This window comes from Pinus tabuliformis, chromosome 4_2 (assembly GCF_031772625.1).
Source record: "Pinus tabuliformis cultivar Carrire ecotype Pingquan chromosome 4_2, CPIR1, whole genome shotgun sequence".
Taxonomy (NCBI): Eukaryota; Viridiplantae; Streptophyta; class Pinopsida; order Pinales; family Pinaceae; genus Pinus; species Pinus tabuliformis.
In genome coordinates, this window is record NC_142304.1 from 447,924,210 (window position 1) to 447,936,459 (window position 12,250).

Sequence of the window (12,250 nt, forward strand, 5' to 3'; positions counted from 1 at the left end):
TAAACATGAAACATGGAAAACTGGGTGCAATCGAGAAGCTGCAGGAAGCTCCAATTTGTATGCCATAGTACCAATCTTTTGCAACACCTTGTACGGACCATAATACTTTGGTGATAATTTATTATCCTTCTTAGCTTGCTTTAGGGACATTTGCTTATATGGTTGTAGCCGTAGGAATACCCAATCACCTACATCAAAACTTCTTTCACTGCGATGTTGATCTGCCTGTTGTTTCATTCTATTTTGTGCCAACACGAGGTTATCCTTTAAGAGTTGGAGGACTTGTTGTTGATGTTCGATGTGATGTTCCACTGCCTGAACCTTAGAATTTTCTCTTAAATATGATGTGATGGATGGTGGTTGATACCCATAAAGTGCCATAAATGGGGTCATTTTTGTTGCTGTATGGAAGGAAGTGTTATACCACCATTCAGCCAGAGGCAACCATTTGACCCATTGTGTCTGTTTATCAGATACAAAGCAACGAAGATATCCTTCCAAACATTTGTTTACTATCTCAGTTTGCCCATCAGATTGAGGATGATAAGATGAGCTATGAGCTAACTGAGTACCAAGACAAGAAAATAATTCTGTCCAAAAATTTCCAGTGAAAATGGGATCTCTGTCACTTACAATAATCTTTGGGTTTCCATGTAGCTTTTGAACTGTTTCCATAAATGCAGTAGAAACTGTACTGGCTTTAAATGGATGTGATAATGCACAAAAGTGTGCATACTTGGTAAGTCTGTCAACTACCACCATGATGACACTCTTTCCCTCAGACTTGGGTAAACCTGTGATAAAATCCATTGAAACCTCCTCCCAACGTTGGCTTGGAATGGATAAAGGTTGTAATAGACCTGGTGTCTTAATTGTTTCAACTTTATTTTGTTGGCAAACCAAACATTCCGCCACAAACTTTTGAATATCTGATTTAAGGCCATCCCAAAAAAATTCCTTCTTAACCCTGTGGTAAGTTTTTAAAAATCCTGAGTGCCCTCCTAAGGGAGAAGTGTGCAATTCCATAAGAATCTTTTGTTTTAGCTGGGAATTCTTACAGAGGTATAAGCGATCTTTGTACCATAACGAATCATTTTGCCAGCTAAATGTATCAGAAGTACTGGAATCTTGTTGTAGCTTTCGAATAAGTGCCCACACTTCTTCGTCATTCTTCCATTCCTCCCTTGCTTCGTTTATCCAATCTGGTTGGATAATAGAAATGGCACACAACAATGCTTCCACATCCTCATCCTTTCTTGAGAGTGCATCTGCCACCACATTTTGCTTCCCTTTTTTGTAGATGATTTCAAAGTCATAACCCAACATCTTTGTGACCCACTTTTGTTGCTCTTCAGAGGATAATCTTTGTTCTAAAAAGTATTTAAGGCTATCATGATCCGTTTTTACCTTGAAGTGTCTTCCCATTAGGTAGGGTCGCCATTTCTTAAGTGCATGGAGTATTGCCAACATTTCCTTCTCATAAATAGCTTTGCTTAAAAACTTTCCCTTGATTGGACGACTTTCAAAAGCAATGGGTCTTTCATCTTGCATTAGAACAGCACCAATTCCATTTCCTGAAGCATCACATTCCACAATAAAGGTTTTTGTGAAGTCCGGTGTAGCTAAGACCGGTGCTTGGCACATTGCCTCTTTAAGATGTTCAAAGGCCTTTGTTGCTTCCGGAGTCCATGAAAATGAATCTTTCTTCAATAATGTTGTTAGAGGTGCTGCTATTCTCCCATAATTCTTAACAAACTTGCGATAATACCCTGTCAACCCAAGAAATCCTCGCAGATGCTTTATGGATGTGGGGATTTTCCATTCCTTAATGGCTTTAATTTTGCTAGGGTCTACCTTAACTCCTTCATGAGATACAATATGACCCAAATATTCCACCTCCTGGACTCCAAAGAAACATTTGGATCTTTTTGCATATAATTGTTTCTCCTCCAATAGTTGTAGCACCCTGTCAACATGTTCAACATGATCCTTCCAAGACTTGCTGTAGATTAGTATATCATCAAAAAATACTAACACAAATTTTCTAAGGAATGGTTTGAAAATTGAATTCATCAAACCTTGAAATGTTGAAGGTGCATTGGTAAGGCCAAAAGGCATGACCAAAAATTCATAATGACCCTCATGAGTTCTAAATGCCGTTTTCGGAATGTCTTCAATCTTCATTCTGATTTGATGATATCCCGAACGAAGATCCAACTTGGTGAAGTAAATTGATCCATGCAATTCATCCAGTAATTCATCAATAACAGGAATGGGGAACTTATCTTTAATAGTGAGCTTGTTGAGCTCCCTATAATCCGGACACATGCGCCATGATCCATCCTTCTTGTGCACCAATACTACTGGAGCTGAGAAAGAACTTTGACTCGGTTGAATTATACCAGCCTCTAGCATTTCTGCAACCATACGTTCAATTTCACTTTTTTGGACATAGGGATATCTGTACGGCCTGATGTTTGGAGGAACACTTCCTGGAATCAGATGAATAGCATGATCATGATCACGCATAGGTGGGAGACCTTTGGGAGTCTCAAATACCTTGGAATGATTGTCCAGGACTTTTTGGAGATCTGGAGAAATAGATGATTCCAATGTGGAAACATCTAGCGAACATAATTGTGCAATTACACCTCTTTGCTCCTTTTTTAGAAGCTTTGTCATGCCATTAGAGCTGATTATCTTTCCTGGTTTCCCTGCAATACCCCTTAATTCAACTTCCTTTCCTTCCGTAGAAAATTTGATGAAAAGTTCTTGAAAATTAAAAGCTATTGTACCCAAGGATTGTAGCCATTGGACTCCTAGTACAACATCAGCACCTCCCATTGGAATGGAAAGCATTGGGCTAGTCAATACATATTCTCCCATGGATAGCTTGATATTATGGCACTTTCCAGAGCAATTTATTGTTCCTCCATTTGCAATCATCACTTGACACTCTGGTGCTGGATATAGGAAGCAATTCAATTCTTTTGCTACCCTACAATGAATAAAATTGTGGGTGCTTCCTGAATCAATCAACACTATTACCTTTTTCTTCTTGATTTGTCCTTCTATCTTGATGGTTTGAGGAGTGGTAATTCCCGCCAATGCATTACAAGATATGGTCGGATTTATTTGTTCTTCATCTAGGCTTTGTTCCTGGAGTATATCTTCTTCTTTTGACCTTTCTTGCTCCTTTTCTTCTTCCTCTTCACAATCTATGTAGAATAATTTCTTCTCAGCACACTTATGACCTTTAGTGTATTTGCTATCACAACTGTAACAAAGCCCTTTTGCTCTTTTTTCTTCCAATTGTTGTGGTGTCAACCTTATAGGTTGTGGAAGACTAGGGGCAACAACACTTCCGTCTTTATAGTTGTGAGTGGTATGCTTCCTGGTTGCCATAATTTTGCTTTCCATTTTTCTTGCTAACCTGAATGCCTTCTCTAATGAATCAGGTTCCCAAAGGCGAACATCATGTTGGATATTATCCTTTAAAGACCCTATGAACACATCAATCCTATGCTCCTCTGGAATATCTTTTACCCTTATGTTCAATTTTTGGAACTCCTCAATGTGCTCCATTATTGAACCCTTTTGTTTGAGACTTATCAATTGGCTAAAAAAAGTGTTGCTTTTTGTATCTTCATAATGTGCTATCAATTCTTCCGTAAAAATTGCCCAAGTGATAAATTGTTTACGAGAGCAAAGCCATTGATACCATACAAACTGATTTGGTTCTAAATATACAGTTGCCATACGTACCTTTTGTGTGTTTTGCACATTATTGAGATCGAAGAATTGCTCCATCTGTAATATCCATGTGGCGGGATCCTTGCCATCAAACTTCCTCATATCGATTTTTGGAATATGGTGATTCTTCGATCCAACATTAGCGTCTATGGAATCATGATTAACATTTCTTTTGTTCTCATCATGAGTTTCCTTTACTACCTTTTCACCATTAGTGACCCTTTCTTGTAGCAACTTCTTCAATTCTTCCATGTCTGCTTCAAATCTATCTTCAAATCATCCATCTTAGCTTCCATGCCCTTTATCTTAGATTCCATGCCATTTACCTTAGATTCCATGCCACTTATCTTAGCTTCTGTTAGCTTTTGTGAGCGTGACATTTGTTGCACTTGTTCTTGTAATTTTGATATATCATGTAGCATTTCTTCCTCTTCTTCATGAGTCATGCTAGAGCTTTCAGGTTCCTTACTAGGTGTTTGCATTTTCTTTCCTCGGGGCATCAGTTACCGATAATAATGCTTTACTATGCCCTTTGAATTCCGTTAAACCAAGCTTACACAAAAATTTAAAAAAAACTACACACCTTTTTTCACTTTATAGAAGCCTGATATTGAATCTGATGTATCTCTGTAATTTCGGATCATCCAGTTCTGAAATTGCTACCTGTAGTAGCCTTCTGCGTCCTCTTTCCAATGCCACAAGTCTGAGCCAAATTGGATTCTCCAAGGAAGAGTTATGTGAAATCTCCCACAGTGACTTGCTTTTAGACTGGTTCAGTAGAGCGAACTTGTACGACGTGCCACGAGTCACTGTTTCAACCTTTGAATCTGAAACACACACACAAGAAACTAAAGTCCGTCCTCTTTCTGTACCTTCTTACGAAATTTCAATCTGATCCCTAGAGAGAAAGTTATGACGATTTTCCCCAGGTCACCTGTTTTGAATGTAATTCAGGAGTCTGCAAAAAGACCAACTTCCTCAGATCATATCTCCGAAAATATCACGCGAAAAGCTCTGAAATTCGGACCCAAGGTTCAGCGCGATTTCTTCTCAAATGGGTTTTTTTTGCGACTTCTGAAACGTCACAGAAAAAAAGTTATAGCGAAAATTCCACGATGACCTGTTTGGAGCAGCGAAACCCTAGAATCCAAAGCTCTGATACCAAATGTTATGAAACCAACTCAAGAAAAGATAGATCAACGCCTTAGAATTCAGCCTCTTCGAGGGGGCAACCTCCTTTACATTACATAAATGAACAATTCTTGGATGATACAAATGACAAAACCTCCTTTCTATATATAGGAGTCTAAGGAGTCACAATATAATCCAGCCGACCTAACAATAATAATATAAAGCCACAAAAATAACAATAGAGGGATTCTATGGGGCACAGAAATAACAATATGGGGGTAATAGGGGCACAACAATATAAATAAGGGGTATAACTACAATAGTAATGGGGTAATCACTAGTATTATAGGGACCCAACACTATCACATCATCATGCAGTCCATGTCATCAATGTCATGTCATGTCTTGTCACAAGCCATCCTATGCCACATCATTATTGTGGATTATGTAATTAGCTATTCAAAATGTTTTGTAAAGTGGAAGTCCAAAGGAGAGATTCAAAATATGAAGAGTCAATTAAAGTCGAAAATTCATAGGAAATGAAATAGTCATGAGGGTAGTCAAAGAGTCACAAGGAAGGTGAAGCATCACCTCTTGGTTATATATACACCCTCTTTTTATGAGCAAAGGAATTTTCCACTTTGGCTCCTCCCGCAAGGCATTAGAGAGATAAGCTAGCTATTTTGAGGATCAAGGAGTGGCTCCAACACTCCACTATTGGAGCTACTGATGTTCATTGTATACATGTGTCTTGAAAATTGTTAGCTTATATGGGCCTGACCCAGGTTTGGAAGAGTTATTTACCAAACAAATCTGGCAACTACCGGCCCTTTCGGCAACAGCCCGCGGAGTGTGGACTGAGGTCTCACTCGAGGTAGCAGGGGAGGGTGCTGGAACCAGGTTTCCGCACCCTAGGGATGTCTTGGTGTGGTCTGGAGGTTTCGCACACTAGTTTACAGCTCTGCACTGCTCGGTACTCGCACAGATCCAGCTTGAGTATATCTTTCTTATTAGTGCGCTATTCTATTAGATGATGTGGTTATCAATTACCAAGGTCTTTAAGCAAACATTTAACCAACACAATTGATTCACGTATTAAAATAAACCCAAATTTATACTCATTCCAACCATAAGCATATAAGATTAAACAGATATTATGACAGTTCAGAAGAAACACAGAATTCCAGAAGAAACTTATCTTTATTTCCACTTTGTCCTTAATACATCTAGATTCGCCCTGTGCACTCAGCTGCAGGGGTCCGTGCACACAGCTGCGGACTTTCCAGACCTCTGCACACATAGCTGCAGAGCCTCTACCTACTACCCCAATCCCTTGACTCGGACTTACAGACACTTTCCAAATATCTTTTTCAAGAACCCATTACATTTCATATTATCAAAACTCTACTTTCTCTACCCATAGAGCCTCGCTCTATTTATACCCTTCTTTGGCCCGCGATCCCTATGCAGGCTGTCTCTATTTACATTATTTGGTGGACTACCCTTTGACTTGACCTATTATGATTCAAGCTTCACGCTTCCAACAGAATCTTTATCCTAAATTTACCAAAAATATCTCGCTTCGCGCCCTTTAATCGTTGCGCGGGGCTTCCGCTACCCAACAGTCCCCCAACACAATCATCGTGACTCGTCCCGAGTCACTCGGCTGGCGTAGTAATCTTCTCACAGAGGGTGGTTAGCATCCTCTGTGCCTCACTTGTTCCAGCAGCAAATTCTTCTGTCATCCGTTGCATCATTTCCATGCGTGTGGCCATCAACTCAGTCTCGGGCGGCGCTATCTCAATGGTGGCATACTCACTTTTCATCTGAGCTACCCTGCGCTCGATGGTGGTTGAAACTGCAAATGCCTCATCCAACCATGGCTGGAGACGAGCTTTAATCATGGCTGCCTTCTGTCGGGCCATGTCAACCTAGATCTTTAGGTCCTGGGCCTCCCTTATCTTGGCCAAGCATTGCGTGATAACGACAGTCGACACAGTTCCTTTGATCCTATCATAAGCTTCCTGAAGCTCTCGAGCTTCAGTTTCCAAGCGCTGAAGGGTTGGGTCCTCTTGAAGGGTCGTGAGTGTGATAATCGACTGTGTGAACAAGTCTGTACATTCCTTCATTATTCTTGTAAGCATTTCACGGGCAACGGTGATGATGTTCTTGCGTTGCTCCACGATAAAAGGGGGCGTTGCTGGCTCGGTCTGCAATTTTAATTCTGCAATCTGCACACTAAGCTCCCGATGGATCCGCGCAACCTCCTCCTTAGCATTATAGAACCCAGTAGCCAGCTTCTGAACTTGGGTCTCAAGAGGGAGATCAGCCGTAATCTCCAATTCAGGGGCACTAGAGCAAGCTTCCACGACAATCTGCTGCATTTGGTGGTTCTGTGTGACAGCTTCGTCCCATTGGATGCACAGCTGTTCGAGATTGATTTTCTGTTCCTGGAGGATTTGTTTAGTACGGCCTTCTCGGGTGCGGAGCTCTCTCGTGGCGCTGTCCTAGAGCTATTGCAAGCTTTCACGTGGTAAGGCAGTTATATTAAGTCCCAGTCCTGTAAACCGTCCCATCATAGCTCTCTCCTCTATGTTGTCGACGATCAACGCACCTGCTGGAATTGCAACAACATAGGCAACTTGAGTCTTCAGTAATGGTTCCATAGTTCTCATACCGGAACCCTTGGTAGCAGTACTTTCACTTGTGGGCGCAACGTGGATTCCTCGCGTCTGTAACTGCGTAAGGAGCTCCCCCATCACAATCTGCTGCTCAGACATAGCTTCATCAACTGCATCACGTGTGGCCTCGTGAATGGAATTTTTGATGTCATTTAGGTCACCCTCAATTAGGGTGGTCACCTCACTGTCTGTCTTAAAGGCTTTCGCCTTCTTCCATGGCTTCGGCCGCTCAGGTGTCACTAAGCACTTTAAAGGAACCCCCGTAGTAGTGGATGGAGTATCTATTGTGACCAGCTGGGTGGTTTCCTTTTGACCGCCTTTGTTCTTTTTCGACGTCCCCTCGTCGGGTTGGATCTTTCCGACTACTACGAGTGCCACCTCCCAAGCTGCTTTAACTTGCACATCCAGCAATGCATTCCGCTTTTGTTGCGCAACATGCTTGGCTTCCTCCTTTTTCTTCTTAATAGAAACTTCGTTATGCTCCTCTGCCAAGGGTCTGCTCTAGGCCGCTGGCCAAGTATCCACAATCCCATCAATAACATTATTAATGGAAATAAACCGGAGTGATGTCCATGCCTGGGTCGGGTCCTTTCGTGCCTTGATGTAGACATGATGCATGTCTGCTTTAAATTCAGCAATGTGCTTCATGCTTTCATATATCTCGTCAGTTAAACAGGGTCACTGATTAACCCACTGCCACACAGTTGCGTCCATTAATATCCAAAAATTTTGATATTGTGAATTCATCCTACATCCCTTGTCACCCAAAGGGAAGCATATCGAGTTGCTTTAGGCCATTCCGGATCCAAGACTGGAAACTGGCTTTCCTCGGGAAGGTCAATGGCGACCAGCATGATAGATAGGAGTAGCCATGCATAATGGAATCTCATGCCTTCCTCCTACACGTCGCGGCAATTGGTTTGAAACTCTTCCCAAAGGAACTGCGACCAATTGAACCGTACACCGGCTGTGCATTCCTTAGCAAGGGCAATAACTACGACGGGGACCTCAGTGCCATGACATTTTCTCATGAATTTCCCTACCAACAATTGGGTGGCAATGCGAACTACGTTTTCGGAGATACTATCAATGATATACCCTCACTATCCCTTGGTGAGCTGGTACTTCTTTTTCAGTCGTTCAATCATTGCGACATCGTTACCCTTATCAGTGATCTCCCGAGGGTCTCTCCCATCGCAGGGTAGGTGTGAAACCCAATGAACTAGTTCCGCTGTGATACAAATGGGTTTACAAACCCATAATATATCCTCATGGATTAAACAGAGCAACTACTTTATAACCAACATGGTGATAGGGGGCCGGAGAAAGTGAGGAATCGAAAAAAGACCAAGTAACCTAGCTTTCTCCACCTCTTGTAGCCACGCCTTTGGCTGCAGGGTTGTCACCTTTCCTTCTATCTTTTGGTCCATTAGTTCGTCCGTCACTAGATGGGGAAACTTTACTATATCTGTAAGGTCCCAATATTCGAACTTCATTGTTGCAACTCGGCCAACCACTGATTTTTCCACTGGCACACCCTTGGGTAGCGATGGGGTGATGATTACATAGTTGACTTCATCTAGATTTGCAGGTACTTTGGCCTTCCCTTTGCTTGGCGGCACATACTTGGGCCACCGTACTAGCTATATGGGGTCTTCATCAGGAGGGACTTCTTCGATGTATGTGGGTAGACCCTTATCTTCGTCCTCACTTTAAATGATCACAGTTTTAGCCTTCTCCTCCATCGTGAATTTTCCAAACGGTAGGTACCAAGGCGACCTTCTCACTGGGTCTGGGCTCTGAGTATCCTTCTTGGTTCGTAGCATTCAGGGAGATTTGGGGAGCTCGGTGGTCTGCGGCGTGGCTATCTGCGGCCTGTGTGTAGTAGGATCTTGTGCCTTCAGAATTGCGTCTTGGTAATATTTGGGCAATGCCTGAAACCATGGACTATTTCTGAATTGCTTATCATTCATCATGTTGTTGACGCTGGGCGGTTTTCTTGCAGAGCGGGAAGACGTGGTGGTGTGACCCCGACCCTAATTATATATGATTCAACATTCCAAGTTGGCTACTTTCCCTTTTGGTAGTTCATAAATGCGATTTCGGTGGTTATTCCTCTGCCTTAATTGCTCGTCGCCTGCTTTGTAGTGCTTTAAATGTTTCATTATTTCATGAACAGTAACTGCAATAGTCGCTTTCCATCTTTATTTCGTGGCAACGAATCCCCAAGGATGCAAACAGGGGTTTTCTATGTATGCGATGGTTCTATCGCGCGGCTTCTTAGCAGCCGGGTTCATTATCCCACACCCTCTTTCAACTACATGGGGTGTTGGGGCTGGGTCTTTGACGGATAGTCAGGTGTGCAAACCCCTACTATAAATCTTCCATTTCCTGACTAGCCTGGGTCGTGAGCACCCTATATGTTCCTTTTGATCCTACTACTGAATTATGGTGCGTGCATCCCTATTCTTATGGGTGTAGTTGCAACGATGCTAGCGGGGTCAATACTGGTAACAGGGTAGGAGGGCTAGCCACATCGGTTTCCTTTGGTAATTCCTTTCCTTAATCCAAGTAGGGAACTTCTAACTGTAATTCCGCAATTGCTTTGTCCAGCTTCCTATTTCGTGTGTGGATTCAGGCCACAGTTTCTTCTAACTTATCAAGTCGGATTTTCCCATGTAGAATGGTTGCCCAAAGCTACTGAACTCCTTCGCGGATGTTATCATCGGTGGAGTGAGTTGTACCAGCAGTGTTTAGTCTGGTTGTAGAGAGATGGTCCCTCCCAGCATTGTGACCTAGTGTTCCACGCAGGTCCGGTTGGGTTGTCAGTCGTCCGATGTGCATCCGTATCTTTCAAACTATCGCTTTATGCCATCGTGGCCACCGCGTATGTCCTCTAATCCGAACTTGAAATTGTCGCCTATCCCCCAGCTTCTGCAGCTCCTCCCCATGTGTGCACAACCTGTCTTTCGGCACAATGGGTTGCTCCCGTATTTTGCATAACGTATCGGGAGGGCCAAGCTACGCTTCGACGGTCGTGCCATTCTCCTCTGGTCATGTTCTTTCTTCTGGAATTATGCATCATACCAAACGAGTCACCATATTGCAGTTGAGTGTCATAACTGCTTGCAATCGATTATGCCATCGCTCTGCCTCCTCCTCGGAATCCATGGTGCAGATGTTGTCACATTCCCATGAGGGTCTTCTATTATCGATGGCCCACATTTGATCTGAGCCATGCGATGTTATATAAAAAATGCAATCCAATTCGTCGTCACTTCCTTTGTCGCATACGGGTTCAGTATAGCGTTCTCCTTTCGCTAGGTCCAACATAACTACTACCCGTAGTGACTTCTTTTCGAATGTCATCTTGCATCTATTCAAGTTAATGATTCCTTTCATGTCTGTGGCCTAATCAATTCTGAGTAGTGCAGGGTAAGGATTGTTGTCATCCACAATCTCTATGACTTTGAAATTGGTCTAGGTACTCACACCGTCGACATCCACCGTCACTCCTTGTAATCGGCCCATTGGTAAGATCTTTTGTTGGTTGGCCATTCATAATTGAATCAGGGACCATTGCAGTGCGGACTTGCCCATACACTCCTAGGTTTGTTTAGGCAATACGTTTGCATCTGAGTCTACATCCAGGATGACTTGATCCATTTCATAGTCACCAATTTGTGTTGTTAGTCTCATCTCTTGTCTAGTGCGCATAACGTGTCTTCCTATCTTCCGGACGACCTAGAGTTCACGGGATCCGGCGCACCTGGTGATCAGCTCTTGCAATCCTTGTTATGGTCATGCAGCAACTTCATGTTGGTTTCAAGAAAGGTAGTGATCACGGAGGAATCCAATTCTTACTCCATTCGATCCCTCCTACCTGGGGTAGACACTTTCGCGAACCTTTGCTGAGCTTCTTTTGACCCCATCTTCCCTTATTCCAGCTCAGTGTTATGTTCATGCATAGGTGTGTCACACCCTCTCCCGCCTTCATTCCCCCCATAGTTACGTCGCTTCTTAGTACCATATTTATACTAGGGTCCTCTTCGCGAGGTTCCGCGTGCATCATTTGGATATTCTGGGTTGGTGGAGATTGGAGGACTCCCTTTCCAATCAATTGGGAAATTAAGGTTGGACAATCCATTAATTCGTGATCAAACTGCTCACAGTAGGGACACGAGATCCTGGTTGGGTTAGTGCAGTTGCAAGTGTAGTGCCCCTATCCACCACAATTATAGAAAATGAACTGTCCTCAGCCCCATCTAGACTGCAATCCTCTTCCCTGGCCACGTCCTTGAAATCCTCCCCACACTTCAGTCTACATCCGGTACGATGGGTTTCTCCCTAGCATTAAGTCATAACTTCGACACATGCGCTCATCATGCCCCACCAATCAAAAAAATTTGCAATACAACTATTGTGAGGTCTCGGTATACTTCTGTAATAAGTGGCAGCTATATGTCGCATGCTTCCCACCCACTTGGAAAATCGTGCACCAGAGCGCCTGCGCAATAGTTGGTCCTTCTTGTACTTATACTTTTAACAGCATCGGGCCTCCTCCCGCCAGATAGTTCAAGAAAACTGGACAATGGTCCTTGTCGTGTGCTTGGCTCTTACATTTAATACAACCTACCTCCGGTCATACCTCTGGTCGGGACACTCTTCCTTGCTTCAGACTCTAC